This window comes from Leptinotarsa decemlineata, unplaced genomic scaffold (genome assembly GCF_025532065.1).
Source record: "Leptinotarsa decemlineata unplaced genomic scaffold, Ldec_3_MD MMD2_P_RNA_scaffold_11, whole genome shotgun sequence".
Lineage (NCBI taxonomy): Eukaryota > Metazoa > Arthropoda > Insecta > Coleoptera > Chrysomelidae > Leptinotarsa > Leptinotarsa decemlineata.
In genome coordinates this window covers 112,753-131,848 of record NW_027412525.1, presented here as the reverse complement: position 1 = coordinate 131,848, position 19,096 = coordinate 112,753, and the positions used below count along the sequence as shown (strand labels likewise).

General features: G+C 35.1%; 1 long non-coding RNA gene across 1 annotated transcript; it reads right to left on the bottom strand.

The window, feature by feature from the left end:
* Positions 1-17,385: 17,385 nt before the first annotated feature.
* LOC141487623 (uncharacterized) lies at positions 17,386-18,876 on the bottom strand. Its single transcript, XR_012468468.1, has 2 exons — positions 18,100-18,876; positions 17,386-18,043 (listed from the first exon to the last, which is right to left on the bottom strand). It is a non-coding gene; the product is annotated as an uncharacterized lncRNA (long non-coding RNA).
* Positions 18,877-19,096: the final 220 nt, after the last annotated feature.

Sequence of the window (19,096 nt, the reverse complement as noted above, 5' to 3'; positions counted from 1 at the left end):
TCTGGTCCGAAGAAGCTGCTTGCAGCCCCCTTCTTTGCAAGGGAGTCAACAGCCTCATTGCCTTTAGGTCAGTTTGGTCAAGAATCCAGACCAGAGACAATCTCTTTAGTATTCATATCGAAGTGAGTCGTTTTTGGCAATTTGCTACCAATTTAGACGTTGCTCGGAAGGAGCCAAGAGCTTCCAACGCCGCTTGACTGCCCGAGAATATTTTTATTGACTTATGTATGAGGTTGAATTCATGCAAAGAAGTAACTTTCAAACACAAACTGAAAGGAAAATCTCTTTCGAAATAGCTATTTTCATGTAAACATTGAATTTCACGAAAAAAATTCTTTCAAAACAAATACTTCAGTACCAAATACGGAAAACATTATAGGAAAAAGCACTGAATTCGATCATGATCACGACTCTTTGTCACGGAATAGGTTGAATTCACCCATGTCATCAATGACAGTACGTAAATAACATTCATTCGCTTATTTGATTAAATCCCAGCCATAGGAATTGAAAGGGTATGTTTTTGGGAGAGATAAGTTTTTGGGAAAGAATATAGCCTTTCAATTCAAGATTGAGTTCATTGTGCTGAAGTTTCAAAAATAGAAATTCTGCTCCACAAAATGTTATCACCAATTGAATTAACCAATTTCATATCTATGGAACTACAAAAAATCACCTACTCAGATAAGTTTCGATATCTATGTTTCATAAAGAATAATCGAAACAAAAACCGGATTCAGGGAACTTGTCTATTCCGATGAGTACAAATACAAATAAGTATAGTTCAAGTAAACGATACAGTACAACCTACAGTGCAAATACTTCTGAATACTACTAACTCACATATATATAAAATCAAGCGCTTCACCAACTTTCTTCGATAGTTTCTGATGATTCCTTTTCCAGATTATTTGTTTCACTATCACTGTCGTCATTTAAATCAGTAATGAATTTATTTCCACCATTTATATGGAAGTATCCAATCTCCATATATTCTTTTTCAACTAAAATAACTTTTTCAATCTTTTTTCTGTTAGTCTTCTTCGATAATATTAGATACATCTTCTTCAAATAGCTCTATTACCTTTTTTGGGAAAGAAAGTTTTTGGATTTCTACTACTCCATCTAGATAAAAAAATGTGGGAATCTTCCAAAGAAAGGAAGGAAGTAATCAATTTGAAAATAAGTGACTATACATGGATGGGTAGAGCATGCAAAGAAGCAACTTTCAGGCACAAACTAATTACTTCCTTCCTTTTTTTGGAAGATTATCACATTTTTTTGTCAAGATGGAGTAGTAGGAAGCCAAAATCTTCCTTTCCCAAAAATTAATCACTCCTGAAAATATAACCTCTCCAATTCAAATATGACTCTATTACCTTCTTATCAAATTTTGGAAAATTTTTGGAATTTTTATTCGGTAATTTGATGAGCTGTCGCGTTGTTAAGAACTATTACATTATCCGCATACAAATTTGGGATTGATGTGTTTTCAAACCATTCTTCGAAAATATTAGCTTCCATGTTTTATAATAGTCAACATTGCAGTCCCCAATTTTTTTCCACATATTTTCAAAGAATTCGGAACCCATCCTTTCCTTCTTCTGCAATGCACAATGATTAATCGCGATCCTTTGTTTGCAGGCATGTTATGCGTACACATTTTCGAACCATCAGTCCACCCTTTCGTAACAGTGTCGTGAGTGTCATACAAACTTCCGTCTAAATAAATAATTTACCGTTGTTTTTGTCTATATTTAGTCATTTCTTCTAAGTATTTGTTACGCAATTCCACTATTCTTCTGCTTTCCATAACTGTTTGACGTTTGTTTATTATTTTAAATCTAAATCCTTGTTTCTTTATCCAATTCTGAAAAGTTTTGTCACAGCAGCTCACGTTATGACCGAAAGTATTAAATTTCTTCCTTATGAGTTCAGTTGTAGGAATTTTATTGCTTTTGTAACTGTGGTATATTGTTTTGTTTTTTCAATGATTTTATCTGAAGGTTTCATCTGAAGGTTTTGGTAATCCCGTATCACATCGCGTCTTGTGTTCATAAGGTCATTTTACGTACAGGAATTGAAAGGAATTTCGGTCAAATGTGATGTAGCTTGTAATAGTTTGTTTCCCTCGAGACCAAACTTGAGATGTAGATTTTTATATACATTGAAACATACTCTCTGTGTTCCAGTAGTCAAATGCATCCGAATTTTATTCACTGGTATCTCTTTTTCGCATTGGTCACCATCACTATTGCAATCACTACACTGGAAAAAGTCTGCGCTGTTATCACACTCGTTATTACTATTAGTACTTGTCCAAAGACGCCACATTTTGAACAGATAACAAAAATTTTAAGTAATTATTACTCCACCAATATCGAATTTCAACACTAAAATCGCGATCAGTTCCTGAACTGAACACGATGGCGATAATCGTCATCGCATTCCCGATTTCTACTCGTCACCGTAACATGACTTCAAATTCAATTTCATGATTCTTCAGCCAATCATAAAACTCGGTTAGTAAAAATTATTCAATACGAACCGCCAATTCTACGATCCTCGTGGACTACTCTATGTATTGTTTTTTTTTTGGCCTTAGAGAGTGCCGACAACTTTAAGTATACACACCGTATACACACCAGCACCGAAAAAACTCATCACAATTTTCTGCAAATGTGAAAAAAGATGCAAACGCTGAATTGTTTCGTTCATTGACATATACTAAATTGTCGTGCTCTAATATTGAATCGTCATCAGTAGAGAATTTATGCAATATCAGAGAGGATACATATGAACCATCGCTGTTAGGACAATAATTCACTTGTACCCAGCAGAACTGAGAAGGAGAGGGTGCAGGTATGGGATGATAACGAATAAAACCAATAGTTTTTCTAGATTTTTTTTATAAGTCACACCGCTCTCATCATTTCCAATAATATCAATTTTTATTATTGAATAATATTGAACTAAACAGATTCACAATAGATCGTGACCAGATAAATATCGGTTGGAAAGTATAGACATATTTTTTCTAGATAATTGCATGATGTACAATTATCCTCTGGCTCATTTTTATGATGAAAGTCACCGTTTGACGGAAAAACGCATAAAACCCATATTTGCGAACTTTGACTTTGTTTTTTTGCTAATGTGGGATCAACGGGGACTTTTAATATTTCGTTTGCAATGATGTTTCAAAAATTCGTACCAACTTTTAGTTCTGATAAACATTTATTCTACTGTACCGTAGTATATAGTGATTGATAGAGAATTTTTTTCTCTTTGCGTCTTTTCTGTTCAGTACTACCTACTATATGATGTCGTTGATCAATTTTCGGACAATGTATATCAACGGATAGTGTTACTGAACGTACTGTATGACGTTGGATTGCGAAATTTCTTCCCGAGATTTTAGACTTGGAGATTAGCCCCGAAGTTGTTGTTCTACAATAAACGAGAACGACGATTTTAGGACTCTGGTGAAAAGTGTCTCATCACAAATGGTGCGGGGAAGGGCGAAAGAACTGAGCGTCAGCTTCCATGCTGTTTTTGATGGTTTATAAGATATTGTATTGGAGAGGCCAAAAAGCTCGAAAAGTGGGTGCTTACGATTCGAACGATCAACAAAATTTGTCACCTTTCAAAATCCGTTATTCTTTGCTTTTGCTCAACCAAAACCATCCTTTCAGGATCAGATCGTCACGTATGATGAAAAGTGGAACTTCAACGACGACAGGAGAAGTTCACAACAGTACTTGGACACCGATGGGCCACCACAGTACTTCCTAAAGGCGAAAACACCTAAAAAAAATACCATGGTTACTGTATGGTGGAGAGCAGCTGGTGTGATTCACTATAACTTTCTGCAACCGAGCCAAACCATCACAGCAGAGTCCCATTGTGAAGAAATTGATGAAATGTCACAGCAGAGTCCCATTGTGAAGAAATTGATGAAATGTGCCGAAAATTGCGTCAGCTGCAACGGCACTGGTCTAAAGAAGAGGTCCATTCCTGCACCACGACAACGCCCGTCCGTACGTTCAACAAATCACCTCTGAAAAATAAACGAATTGAGCGTGGCAGTTCTGCTTCACCCCCAATACTCTCAAGACCTCTCGTCAATTGACTTCCAGCTTTTCAAGCACTTCGATAACTTCCTCACCGGTAGAACCTACGCTAATCAGGATCAGGAAAAAACGGCCTTCGTCGACTTCATCGAATCCTGAGAACAAAAGTTTCATGCTGACGAATTTAATCAACTTGTGTTTCGTTGGCAAAAATGCCCTGATTCAATTGGAGCTCATTTCGATTGAATTGAAATTCACTGAGATATAACAGTTTGAAGTAGATTTAAAAAACCGACAAAACTTTCGAAATAACCTGATATTTTTCGAAATTACAAATGAGTTTGTAATTTTTATTCACCACATTCTGGATTGTCCTATGAGATATATTTCGGAGCAAAAACAATTATTCACCGAAATCGAATCCACCGATAAAACCGAAACCACATCATACACTTTTCCAACATGTGTCAAAAGATATATCCTGCACGAATCGGACGGATGGGCTTAAAATGTCCAAGTTCAATGACACCCGATGTAACTAAGAACTAGGGATTCGGTCAGGACTTTTTGTAACCCGATCGGGAATACAATAAAATGACGTGACGTTTTCTATTACCTGCTTCGCCGGAGTCATCGAATATCCGTGCCAGATATGGATATGTCGGACGTCCAACTGTCACAACTCAACATGCACACCGGACTCTTCTTCCGGAACTTTCGTGCACACGCCAAGACGTCTCCAGTCTGTGTAAATAAAAAGTATTGTGGTCAACGGAATATGCGACATTGAGTTTGATTACTTCTTGTTGATTTTCACTGAATGTGTCAGAACTGCGCCTTCTTAAAATGTGTACAAAAGATTGTTGATTGAACTTCAAGGTTTTTCAAAAATGCCGCTTATAGGTTTGTTATTGCGGGAAAATAATATCAATGAATAATAGAAGCCTTCAGTTCATCATGGCAGTAACTCAAACTGTTGATGAAAATATCCAGTTTCGATATAAATACTTTACTTTGATAATGGTGTTTTGCTCAATAAAGGCATGGGATTCGGTTTTTCGAATACTGCATGGTTATAGATTTGGGAAATATCTAGCTTCTTTCGGTGTGCCTCAGGGCTCCGACCTAGGTCCTCTTTTGTTTTTATTATCCATTAATGATGTATATGAAAGGTTAGCTTAGGAGCGGATATGTTTTGTAGATGACTTGAAGTTATTTTCTGTAACTAGGGACGTAGGCGATTGTGTAAATCTCCAATCTCAATTGAATTTTTTTAATGCTTGGTACAGCAGCAATAGATTGAATTCAAAGCGGATGAATGTAATGTCATGAGTTATAGTATAAAAATGAGGTTTATACCTTTTCGTATGTAATTCAAGATTCAGACCTGCTGAGATGCAATGATATCATAGACCTAGGGGTAATATTCAACCCAAAATTGACATTTGGAAGTTATATTTCACGAATAGTTCCGGAGTCTTTGAAGGCTTATGGTTTTATTGTTAGAAATTACAGAAACTTTCATAATATTAAAGCTATGAAGCTGTTGTATTACACTTAAGTACGTTTGAAGATCGAATATGCAAGTATCGTCTGGACTCCATTCTACGAGATATATAATCCATGCATTAATTTTCAGAATAGATGGTTCTTACCCTGAGAGAGGTATTAGTAATGATGAAATATATGATAGTTCGGAACTTTTCAGTTTAGAACATCGCAGAAGGTGTGCATCGCTGATATTTTCATTCAAATTACTGAATGATAGAGTAGACAGTTCCGAAATTCTGTAACAAATCAATTTCAACGTATCACGGCTGGTTTTACGATCTCAGTCCATGCATTTTTAGATCTCTCAAACCAATCATGTGTTTAAATTTCAATAGTATTTGTTCCCATTGTGATATATTCTTTACAAACCTCCCTTATCTTATCAGAGTTGCAAACATGTACTAAATGTAGGTAATGTAGGTAATTATTCTTTTTCTTAGTTCATTTCTCTTCGATTAAATTTCACCATTGTGAATATCATTTTATATTTTCCTATATATAAATGGGTAACTGTTGGACAATTAAGCTATTATTATTATTCACCACAAAATAGTGGTCCAGAGAACACCGAAGTAAAATTACCACTGTTCCTTCATCTAAATGAAACACTGATCTCGAGTTTCATTTATTTTTTTTTCAAAATATAATTTAGGTATATTCATAGCTATCATTGCACAAACATTAAGTGCATAATATAATATTTCAATAAAAAAAAACTTTATTGTGAAATTGTGTAATCTTAAAAACGATTCTTGCCTTAGTGTGCAGAAAGAACAACTCAGGCATTACATTTTCACAGACTGTTGACTATTGTTCTTGAAAACTCACTGAATAAAGAACCAATATTTCCATCAGGATTGATTTTATCTCTCATGAATGTACCAATTTTAGGATTCCTTCCCTTTACATCAACACACTCTGCTTGAAAAAGAACTAGTTTCAATACTGCGTTGATATTGGCAGCAACGTTTTCCATAATTTGCAATGCATTTTCTGATGAGGAACTACACAAACAGAAAAAAATTGTTACCAGAAGGAATCATAGATCTACCTCAATTCTGCACAAGGTCATCTAACAGAATCCGTGATTCCAGTGGAATCACTGCTTCCACTAGTCATAGTCAACCCATTTATGGATCGGTTGGAAACTATGGCCATTGAAAAATCCTAAACGAGGACTTCTTACTGAATGAAGTCATGAAGAGATGAACCTGGAAGTTTTTTGGAATACATGAATAATAATAAAAATCCGCTCATGAAGGATAGTCCTCTTCTGCATAATCTATACTGCAGAGTAGAATTTCCCAAATGAATATTCAAGGATTGATGAATACAAATCCAACAAATATAAATAGCATCACCAATAGTTGATGACTCAATCAAATCAAGATACAACTGAATATAGATATTGATAAAAAGAACCAATGTTATAAGTCTACACCCTTATTCCAGTATAAACGCTACAGCTCTACAATTGCTGACCCGGATGAAATGATGAATTTCATCACATAATTTCATTGGTTTATCTGTATTTTTCCTTTCGGAAAAAAAAATTCATTCAATAAAGCTATTAAAAATCTGAATAAGTATTTTTATTCAAGCAAAGTAGACTGAATGCTAATCGACAGATTCACTCCCATATTGATATCAATAAAGAATTGGTAATTTCGAGTGAAAAGAAGACAATATCAACAAATACATCTGAAAAATTTTGATTAATACTCTGGGGTTTCGAAATGACAACTCGCATTAAAATTATCGTTTCACAACCCCAATCAACTCCTACTGGACCTATCTTTCGCGTTATGCATTTATCGTGCTACCACTTGATCTCCACAATGTTGTCAGATTTTAAACCATATCAGTTATTGATGGTTTCATTTAAAAATGAGAAAGACAAACGAAAGTAATGACATTTAAGTTTCATTTGGGTCTTTTCTTCATCAATCAGTGGTATGATACGTGTCATACTGAAAAAAATTGTAATGTGTAATATTACACAACTTTCACAAAAGATTACATGCATTACAACTCAGTCATCGATTCTGTGAAATGCGAATCTTTTATAAGTTGTCGTATCTGAGGCCCATCAAATATTCCGGCTTTCAATTTTTCTTTACTAAGTGCAGGAAATTTGCTGGACAAGTATTCAAATCAAGAACGATTCTGGTCTAGGGCCTTGACAAATTGTTTCATTAGCGCTAGTTCAATATGTAATGGAGGTAATATTATTTTATCTTGGTCGACCAATGCTTCGTTAATTACGTTAGCTTCTCCTTGAACTAAAGCATCTCTAGAACGCCATTTTTTCTACTATAGTGTTGGTCCTTAGCCCTGCTATACCAGACACAGGAAATAAGCATATTTTGTATAGCCACCTTGTTGTCCCAGGAGAAAGTTCACCATCTCAAAATCAACACATATCGCCCACTGATGTTGGTCATACTTGATGTTTTGTAGCACCAGCGATATTTTATATTCTTCTTTCAGTTTTCTAGAATGGCCAATTGGTAAATTTTGCATATTTGTTGCCATTATGTAGAAGGACACACTTTAAACTACGTTTGGAACTGTCGATAAAAAAACGCCAGTGATCTGTTGTATACTCTGATACACCCATTTTTTCTAACAGTGCTTTAATATTGTTACAAAAAACCATATCATTTTGCTGAGACAAAAAAGGCAAAAAATATTTTTCTCTATTACGGTAGTATGTAATTATGGTGTCTGGCTGAAGAAGTTTCTTTCCCTTCAGTTCGGAGGCAAGCAACTCGAAAGAATCCTTTGGAAGGTTCAAATCTCTAATAAGATCGCTTAGCTCTGCCTAAATAAAGCGTTCAGGACGTGTTGAATCCCCTTCAAAATCACTGTCATCTTCCTCAACTCTATTAGTCTGTAGTTCGTCAGATACCGTTTCGACATATCCTCTGGTAACGTAGGTAGGCTGCTAAATTTTGGAATGGGTATCTGTTTAAGCTGATGTGGAATTGGTCATACTGCTGAATCCAGGTTAGGATATGTCCACGTATGACGATTGTTACGATTATTGCCCTTTATATTCACAAGACAAAAATAGCAATCATCAAAAAATGATTTTTTGGTTCCCTCCATATCATTCGAACACCAAACTCCAAACATTTCCGTTGTCCTTTCGTCCACTGTCGCAAGTTTTCAAGACAAGTTTTGCACACTACATGTGGAGCCCAGGATTTATCTTGATCTCCCAAGTGAACACCAAAATAGGTTTCATATGCCCTTTTTATAAAATCACAAAGTGGTTTTCTACTTTCCATTACAATATACTTGCCACATATGTAGCAAAACCACGCCTGCTTGTAGAAGACATGGATTTCAGTTATCGCAAACAAACTCTTGCAACGAAACTCAAGATCAGACTAAATTTTACAATGGAATGCAGTCGACTTTATAGGAATGTATTGAGGCCATTTCCGAGAAAATACTATTTACTTATTGGACTATAGTTGAGAAGCAATTTGCGCTAATTTCATGTTATGGATATTTCCAATAAGTACAGTCTAATTAGAAGTCATTAGTATGCATTTGTCTTAAAATTTGTTGAGTTTGAATTGAAGGGGTTATATTTTTTTAGGAGTGATTAATTTTTGGGAAAGAAAGTTTTTGGCTTTCTATTACTCCATCCGTATTCGGCCACTTCAGGACCGAATACGGATGAACTCGCAAAGCGTCGGCTGCTGTCATGGGGGTTCGATCGGTTGAATTAGTGCTGTCCTGAAAAAACTATATTATGTGAATATATTTTCCGTGAACAGTGGAAAATCATTTCCATTTGGCAACACTGCATAGGAACGCAACTCATAATCAGCGCTTTCTCCGCGAGAGACCGCCTAGCCCCTCCAACACGTGGCCAGCCATTAGAACGCGTGCCACAGTATCATTACAGAAGGCAAGGAAGGGGTCTGGTAGGGGGACACGTGCTTTACCTGGTCGGCGACCACCTGATAGCGTCGCAGCTGGTTTGAGGAAACCCACTTCCCTGTATTGGGTTCCAGCAGCTTCCGTTTTCAAGTAAACGCTGATATACGGGATGAACTGAAAATGTTATACAGGGTGATTACAAAATAATTGTACACAGCGCAGCGGTACACTTAATAATAATAATAATATGCTTTATTGCCCAAAGAACATTAGGTCTTATTGACAAAGCTACAAATTTTCATCAGTCATCATATATATATATATATATATATATATATATATATATATATATATATATATATATATATATATATATATATACACATACCTATATAGGGTACAAATAATGTTAATATACTCAAACACATATAAAATTGATTAGAGACATCATACAATAAAAAATACCAAAAAAGTTTAAAATGTTCAAATGCAGTATACCATACTTTGTTTAATAAAAAATACAGTTGATATAATGAATTGGAGAAAGCGATCCTCATAGAACACTCCTAAACTATAAGAGAGTCTACCAAATAATAAGTCTTTTCGAAATACACAGCTATCCTCTAAAATTTTAATATGGTCAGGTAAATGAATAAACATCTTGAGACCATTATAATATATAGAGTCTTTGACTAGAGTAGAGGCTGGTATGGTTAATCTTAGGTTGTTAGATTGACGAAGGGCATAATAATTGGAGTAACCGCTAAATATCAATTTATGTTTGTTAATTAAACATACTGTTTCTAAAATAAAGATTGCAAAAACTGTCAAGATTTTATGTAATTCAAATAGGGGTTTGCAGGAGTCTCGACTTTTGGCATTACACATGAATCTTATAGCCTTTTTCTGAATGATGAACACCGTCTGCATTTGAGTTTTGCAACATACTCCCCAGAAAGGAATTCCATACCTCAAATGCGACTCAACAAGTGAGAAATAAGCCGATTTAACGGCAGACAAACCAAGATCCTTATATGTTATTTTCACTGCGAAACACCCTGAAGCTCTAGCTTTTTATTGATGGTTACAATGTGATCGGCGAATTTAGAAATGATAATTGAAATATAACACTTATTATAGTCAGTACGGTGAGTAAACGAGAGAGATATTATTCATAAAAATAAGATAAAAATATACAAAAACACGCCAAACGTATTTTTGAGGGGAAACATTTTCTAGGCTAGCTTTCAATGCATCGGCGAGAGGGCGGACACAAACCGTAAAATCATTCAGCTACCTTTACAAAAATATCACTTTCTGGACCCTTTTTGTTGGAAGTTCGCCAAGGTTTAGGTATCGAAAACACATTGTTATATTATTTTGGAGAATCCAAATGAAAAAAAATTTATGTAATTAAGTGAGTAAATTCATTCAATTCAGTTTTAAGACATATACATATTCAATAATGACAGTAGAAAAAAAAGAAACATAAAATTTACAAACTTTTCAAGCCTATGACAACTAATCAAAGTCACGGCTATCTTAGCAAACTTGTACTGTAGAAAGCAAACATAAAAGTAATTCTGCTCCTATATAACCAGGCATATTAAAAAAAAAACAATTTGAGATTTTCTCTAATCTCAAAAAAATTGTAAGCGCAATTTTTTACCATCCATTTAGTGTAGAACTCCTCTGAATGATACCTGATTCTATTCCATAACGATTGTTTGGAATACATACTGAGTAAAGAATAGTGTCTTCTGTATAATTCAGTGTTCATATAGACATATTTGTCTCATTAGTCACTGAGCAATGCTTGAAGACTGGCAGTAAACAAATCTAAAGAAATTAACTTTAAACGTTCAAGCCAGTCTCGAATATACCTACACAGTAGGTTGAATGGACTGACGCCTATCAGAAAACAACTACTCCCCTGGCTAATACCACGAAGGGCGTTGGATTTTATCCGACATGCGTCAGTAGAGGAATCTTCACATAAAATTTCCTGCATGATGAACGTTTAGAGTTCATTTCTTTAGATTTGTTTACTACTAGTCTTCAAGCATAGCCCACTGACTAATAAGAAAGTGTTTCTTCCTAATTCAGAGAAATCGGGCAAATTACGGATATGCAGTTGGTTAGTACCTCGTCCACTAGATGGAGTGACATTTTGTTGTTCGCTCCAACTTAGGAAGAGACATGAAATACTCTGAAAGAATTCCGATTTTCAATTATGGAATATCATTGACTTTAAGTCGATGATGGCCACTATCTTGCACTGATGAGTGGCTAATGAGCCCGAAACCGGTCTGCAAGTGTGCCCGTTTCAAAATAGTAGGTCGACTCTTCCAGTTGTATTGCCAATTGCATATGCAGGAAATTTTCTGTGAAGATTTCTGCACTAACGCCTGTCGGATATAATCCAACGCCCTTCGTGGTATTAGCCAAGGGAGTAGTTGTTTTCTGATAGGCGTCAGTCCATTCAACCTACTGTGAAGGTATATTCGAGACTGGCTTGAACGTTTGAAGTTCATTTCTTTATATTTAGAAGTAGTTGTATTTTCTTTCGTGTAATTCAATGTTTATATGAAAGTAGCTTTTTCAGGAGGGCTTTTTCTTTCAGTTTGTGTCTGAAAGTTACTTCTTTGAATAATCTACACATCCATGTATAGTCTTACTTATTTTAAAATTGATTACTTCCTTCCTTTCTTTGGAAGATTCCCACATTTTTTTTATATCAAGATGGAGTAGTAGAATGCCAAAAACTTTCTTTCCCAAAAATTATTCACTCCTAAAAAATATAGCCTTTTCTATTTGATCAAAGAAATATAATGTTTTGTTGAAAGTTATTATTATGAAGAATATAATTTACCTAAACTAGTAGGTAATGTACAATCACTAATTTGGTCATTCTAATTATTTTCTCAATTTTCACAAATTGCCAAAATATTGGTAAATTAGTTTCGAGAGATAAATTTGAAATTATTCCTATTTATGGGGAAGAAGAACGGCAACAATGTTCAACGAAAGATATCCCAACAGTAACCCAAATCATCAACATGTCCAGGAATTTGTTGCTAAGTTCAGTGAAACGGGTTCCTTTGTTAATATAAAAAAAATAATTGACCGCGGTGGTCGTGCGCCCGTCACACGATCGCAAGGTTGTGGGTTCGATTCCTGCCTCGACAAGATATTTTTCTCGATAGAATTTATCTGGTTGAAGCTGGGATGATTCTGCAACCGTGTTAGGAATCACACGTTAAAAGGTTAGACCTCGTTAGTCCTCATAAGTTTCTCAACTTATGAGAATTGTTGTTCGTATGGGGGCGGCAGCTGATTAACGGAAAAACAGATTTTTTTTAAAACAGATCCTATATTTTAGTTGATTTGTATATATCATTGTTACTCACTTGTTGGGCAGTTCATTGGCAGGGCACTTAGATGACCTTATTCAGATTCAACAAGATGAATTCTCCGAAAGTACAACAAAGAAAGACCACTTTTCCACCCAAATATGAAGAAAAAAAATAAATATTCACCGAATCCCATTCCAAATCAAACAATAATAAATAAAAAAAAATACTGTGGCCATCATTATAAAAGCATTCCGAATCCCTAATGCTTCGAACAGAAGAAATAAAAACACATATCCGATTCCTTTCCCAACCAACCCCGCAATTACGGTGTACTTGTAACAGGACTCCCCTAACGAACTGCCTTCCGTTCTTGTCTGCACGCTCTTGCACACATCCAGACATCTACGTACGTTTCCCGTATTAAGTGAACCTTAATTTATGCGGTTTCCACGGAAGACACACGCCACCGCGGTACCACAACGTTTCGTGTGTCATTATTCTAGTGTGTGCATCGAAGATTTGCATAAAAGTGGGCCTGCCTGAACAGCGGCGGACGAGGCAAACGTGATTCATTTCTTCTCGACTCGGCTCTGAATAGAGAATGTGAGAAATGACAGAATTTTCATGTCGAAAGCATATCCCTGCTGTTTATTTGTCATATTGGTACGCACATGTATCAATGTCATAGGACACAAAGGAACCTAATGAAATGAACTACCATCCAGACTTGCTGGATGCCAAGCTCCAAAAATACTTACCCACGACGATTACCGCAACATCTCATAATAGGGGAGCCCAAGCGGGGATTTCGGGATTTACTAAAGCGCGGCAGATTAATATACAGGGGGATACCTTGTACCCGGTTAAGTACCTTCACAAAATATGAGCCCCATATATAAGGCCGCCTGTGAGGGATAAAGGATCAGATTAGTAAAAAAAATTGATCATCAGAAATTCTCGAGCGCGTCAGATTAAGGTAGGGTGAGTTAATTACCTGTTAAAAAGTGTATATTCCAGTAATCTGATAATTTGAGAGTGACGTTAAGAAAGGGGAGGGCAGCAAAGTTGTAAAATAATAACATCATTTCGACATTCTCGAGCGTAGCTAATTTTTTCTATTTTGAAGGAAATAATTCAAGGATAACGAAAAATATATAATCTGCAGATTTCCCCAAGCCGAAATAACAAAAATTCGTCGATAAAGTTTAATGCGTGCAGCTGTGTGATATCTATATTTCCCTCTCCGAGTTTCTATTCCTCTATTCTCTATTCACTTTTTCCCTATCTATTACTCTCTCACTCCGTCCCCACTCTGAATTCTGTTGCCATGACGCCATCACAGCTGATCACAGAGACTCGTTCGTGATGAAGATGAAAATGATGATTAATTAATCAATTATTTGATGGATGTAGCCGTTACTACGTGGTAGGAAATCATTCTTTTTTAATTAGTTCCTTGTAAATACAAGTATTCAAATTAAAATACATACACTTATTTATTTTCATGCTTTTGCCTGAGCTTTTCAATTAATTGAGTTCGATGAATTACAACAAAATTTTAAAAAATATTGTTTTTGTCAGATTGAGCGAATCCCTCTAGATAATCGTCAGATTATGAGACACCACATCTAAAACATAAAGATGAACCATATATATTTTAATCTGATGCGCAAGAGTATTTCAAAATGGCGAATTTCTTTTGCACATTATAATAATGGCCGCGAGTTTGCGTCATATCGAAATCATCAGATTATTGAATGAGAGTTTTTTTTTTGCACTTAACACCCCCTTAGAAAATCTGACGCGCTCGATTAAATTTTTTTCTTTTCACTTTTAACCCTTACGTACAACCACCCACATCATGCAAACGATCAGATTAACATACCAACATTATTAAAAATACGTAGGACATTGATGCTATCAATATCTGACGCGCTCGAGTATGTCCATGCAACAGTATTTTTTACATATTTAAAAATCTATAGCCGCTTCCCCCACCAATGAAAAGGTATATATTATATAACATTTTTTTCTTCTTATCTTATATGCTTTGCAACCTAATATGTCTCAAAGACGCTCGAGTCAATCCCCATTTTGCATCGTAGGCTCCCTTGCTATTGAACGTTTCTACCAAATTTCAAATGTTAATATATAAAATATAAATTATTGTAAGCAGTACCATGAATTTTCGAAAAGTTCCACCTATGAAAGTGTCAGGAAAAGTTGGAAATGTCGTTGGGTTTTTGGGAAACGTTGTTTTGACTCATCTGGAAGACACAGAAATTGCAAAGAAATATGTTCAAAATATGTTTCTTCCGTTAACCAGCTATCGTACCCATAAAAACGACAACCCTCAGAAGTCAAACTTGTGCGAGCGAAGGACCAATGAGGTCTTACCTTTCAACGTATGATTGGACGGGTTGGACGATAGCAAATAGAAATCGAGCGTTCAGCTTGCGGCTTGAACCATCGACTCACACATCGGTCGATTGACTAAGTGAACAAAGCAAGTCGAACGGCCCGGCTACCGACCGACCGAAAAAGTAGATAACCCAAATGTGTCCAGCTCCTAACAGGGAGGAGGAAGAGGTATGTGAATTTTTAACACTAAAGTTTGATGATTAATTAAACCCAAAGAAAAATCTCATCTCAATGAGTCTTATTGATAGTCCAAATGAGTAAGTGAGTAAATATTTCAATGGATAAAAATTTCAATTGTTCTGATTGAAATTTTAGTGGTGAATTTTCGAAGGTTCAAAGATATGGCATTCATAATGAGTGTGGTCCTGAAAAACTAAATTGAATGAGAAATACATGTAGCTTAAATCTAGAAAAAACAAGAGGGTGATTATCTTTATAGAAAAAAAGATTCAAATTGTATTGAAAGAAATGTTAATGATAAATTTTAAAAATATGACACTCATGATAAGTATGGTTCTGAGAATGTAAATTGGATAAAACTGCTTTTAGCTCAGATGTAGAAAATTGGAATTGATATGAAGCTCGTTTAGAGGAAACAATTTACCAATAATTGGGACATGTAATTCACAATGTTTCAAGAAAAGCACAAAACAGATTTTTTTACGTTAATAGTCGAATAGAAAGTGAAATTTCCTGTCTTGAAAGTTAAGATGTAGATTGTCAAATCATCATCATCTTGAAATCATTATAGGTTACTAGCTTTTGCGCGCGGCTTCCCTCGCATTCATGACGTTGAATAAGTGTCAGTACAATAGAAATGAATCAATATAAGAACCATATGACGTTAAAGTAGCTAAATTTTGAGATTTTTTTGACAAACAATTTTTTTATCTTACATAGAAAATATTTTTTTCAATAAAAAGTATCCTATGTTACTTCTAATACCTCCAAGAACATGTGTACCAAATTTCATGAAACCGTAACAAACAAACTTATATTCGAATTTATAATATTAGGGATGCAGAAATTAGTTCTTGCAAAATTTCTACAAAGGATAATTTCACTTTGATCAGAAATCGTAAACATTTAAAAGGTTTGGAAACCTTGACATTGACAATGTTTCATTGTGTATTTTACTAGTTCGGACTTCGATTGTCTAATATGATTCGAAATCTATATGGAAGAAACGAATAGAATTGAAATGAATAGCTAAAATATCAAATATATATCAAGCAATGAAACATGAAATGGAAATACAATAAAACGAATGAAATATTCAAGATGAAAAAAAATAACCACAGAGTGAAAAAAATGAAAAGGAATGAAAATGAGCAAAAAATTCAAGACCTAAATTAAAAAATGGAAAAAGTTTTCAAACAAAGTTACTTCACAACTGCCATCCCAAGAATTGCATTACCGAAAACCCTGTGAGCGTGACAAATCCTATATTGGTGAAACAAAGAGGCCATTAGGTTAGTGAAAGTCTGCATTGCCAAACACAAGAAAAACCACAACGACGAGAAACCAGCAAATCGGGAATAGCAGAGCATGTTTGGACACATCAACATAACATCAAGTGGTCCCAAGCTGAGATTATCCACAGGGAAGAACACTGTTTCGAGAGGAAGTACAAAGAAGATGCATATATGTTATACAATGACGCATTCAGCCAAGCTAGCGTAGAGATATACAACATATGGAAACCTGTAATCAAGCGGAAAAACGATCAACTCCTCGGAAGTGATAGATGAACGCCCTCGAATAACCTATATAATCATATCTCGGAGGAATGGTCCAGTCATCATTCGAAGACGATTGTGGATAGAAACATTCGAAATATCGTGTAGTAACTTGCATCGAAACTTTTTTTTTCTCTTTTAGATTTTTGCTTATTTTTATTCATTTTAATTTTTTTTATTCTGTGGTCATTTTCATTTTCTATTTTGATTATTTTATTTCTGACCGGGATACTATAAGCTTATATCGTCATAGTTACGCTATCAATAAAGAGGGTCATAACTCCCTTGGGACATTATAGATTTTATAATTCCCTCCACCTTTCACAAGTAAAAATAAATAGAAATGAAAACTGAACCATATTTTATTTATTCACGTCATTACAAATAATAAATGTACAATTTTGAAATGTTTCCTGAAAATTACTTCCGCCACTGGAAACAATTTCTTCTTTTGTATGGCTGGAGCTTCTATTCACTACAGTCGAGGTACCTGCCTCTTCTGATGACAAAGTAGACAACATACGCGCCGTTTTATTTCTCAATTCGATGCTATCCTCTAAATACCCCTCCGCCACCGTGGAACTTTTCCAACCTCCGTGTCTTTTTAAGTTAGTCATAGTTGCTCCTGCATTGGCTAGAGCAGTAGCAGAAGTGCGACGAAGGCAATGTCCCGTTTAGGAAGATGAGTTTGGCAATCCTAAATACATTGCGATTTTGCTGGGGATTTTCCCAAACATGTTTTTTCCAATTGGCTGAGATGTACATTTATTTTGTCGGAAGCTCAAAAAAAAATCGTTCAATACCTTTAGGACGCAAAGACATATAAAGTCTTAATAAAAGCGGAGAACTCTTTTTCATTCACAACTGTAAATTTCTTCGATACACCAGTTTTACTTTCCGATACGTTCACTACCATAACGGAATCCCAGTCCTCTATATCCGATATCTTCATATTCAAAAGTTCCTGACTTCTGCATCCTCCAAAATAACCCATAATCAAAACAACCTATAACAAAAAAAGGAAATAAATACACACAAAAAGGAAAATAAGAAAAAAATTACCTTATGCAATAAATGAATATCATAAGGAGCGTCCTTTAGGAATCTGATAACATCTTTAGGAGATAAAACAGCAGACTTTTTCGGCTTATAACTCTTACTCTTCCGTTTCAAAAAAGCCTGTAGTTCATTGAACTTGGTGATATCTCGTTTCTCATGTATAGTCACCATCGATTTTAGCATTGACCATTTAGTCCATAAAGAATTCGGACTATACGTTTCTGACTGAAACGAATAAACACAATTACTACCAAATCTACCGAAAAACATAGAAAATTCCTTACCAGTTCTTGAAAATATGCCAGAAATACAGTTTCAGTGACATCTTTTGGCATAACATTTTTCCGTGTCAGCCAGTCCAGATATATCTTGTATTCTTTTTGGTATACGGCTTCACTTTTCGATGGAATTAATGATTCTCTTGCTTGTTCAGCTTTTTTCAAAATATCCTCCATTATATTTGGGGTAGAAAACACGTTTTCACCGCAAACACAGCTTGATAACAAAGTTCTGTTTATAAACAAGTAACATAGCAACAACCTAGCAACAAGAAAACTCTACTATAATCAACGGTACCTGATTCAAATATACCGGGAAGGTAATGAATTGGTACATTTTTCCGTTTCAAAAATGAATAAAATTTTATTGAAATCGGTCAGAAATAAAATTATCTATGTACCACGGGAATTAATGAGCCTTAATAACCTCAGGCAATTGCTGTCCCTCGGGCCAGAGGCCCTCGGGACGCAAACTTTGCCATCGGTAATTAAGGCCCTCCTAATTCCCTTGATACATAAATAACTATTATTCGTTTTATTATATTTTCATTACAATTTTAATTGCCTAATATTATTGCCCAATATAATTGATATTATAGCTATTCATTCTAATTTCATTTGTTTCTTTCTCAGATTTCGAATCCTATTGAAATCATATAATCATATTAGACAATGGAAGTCTGTACTAGTGCAAGGATATGTATATTTACTTTCAGTGATTT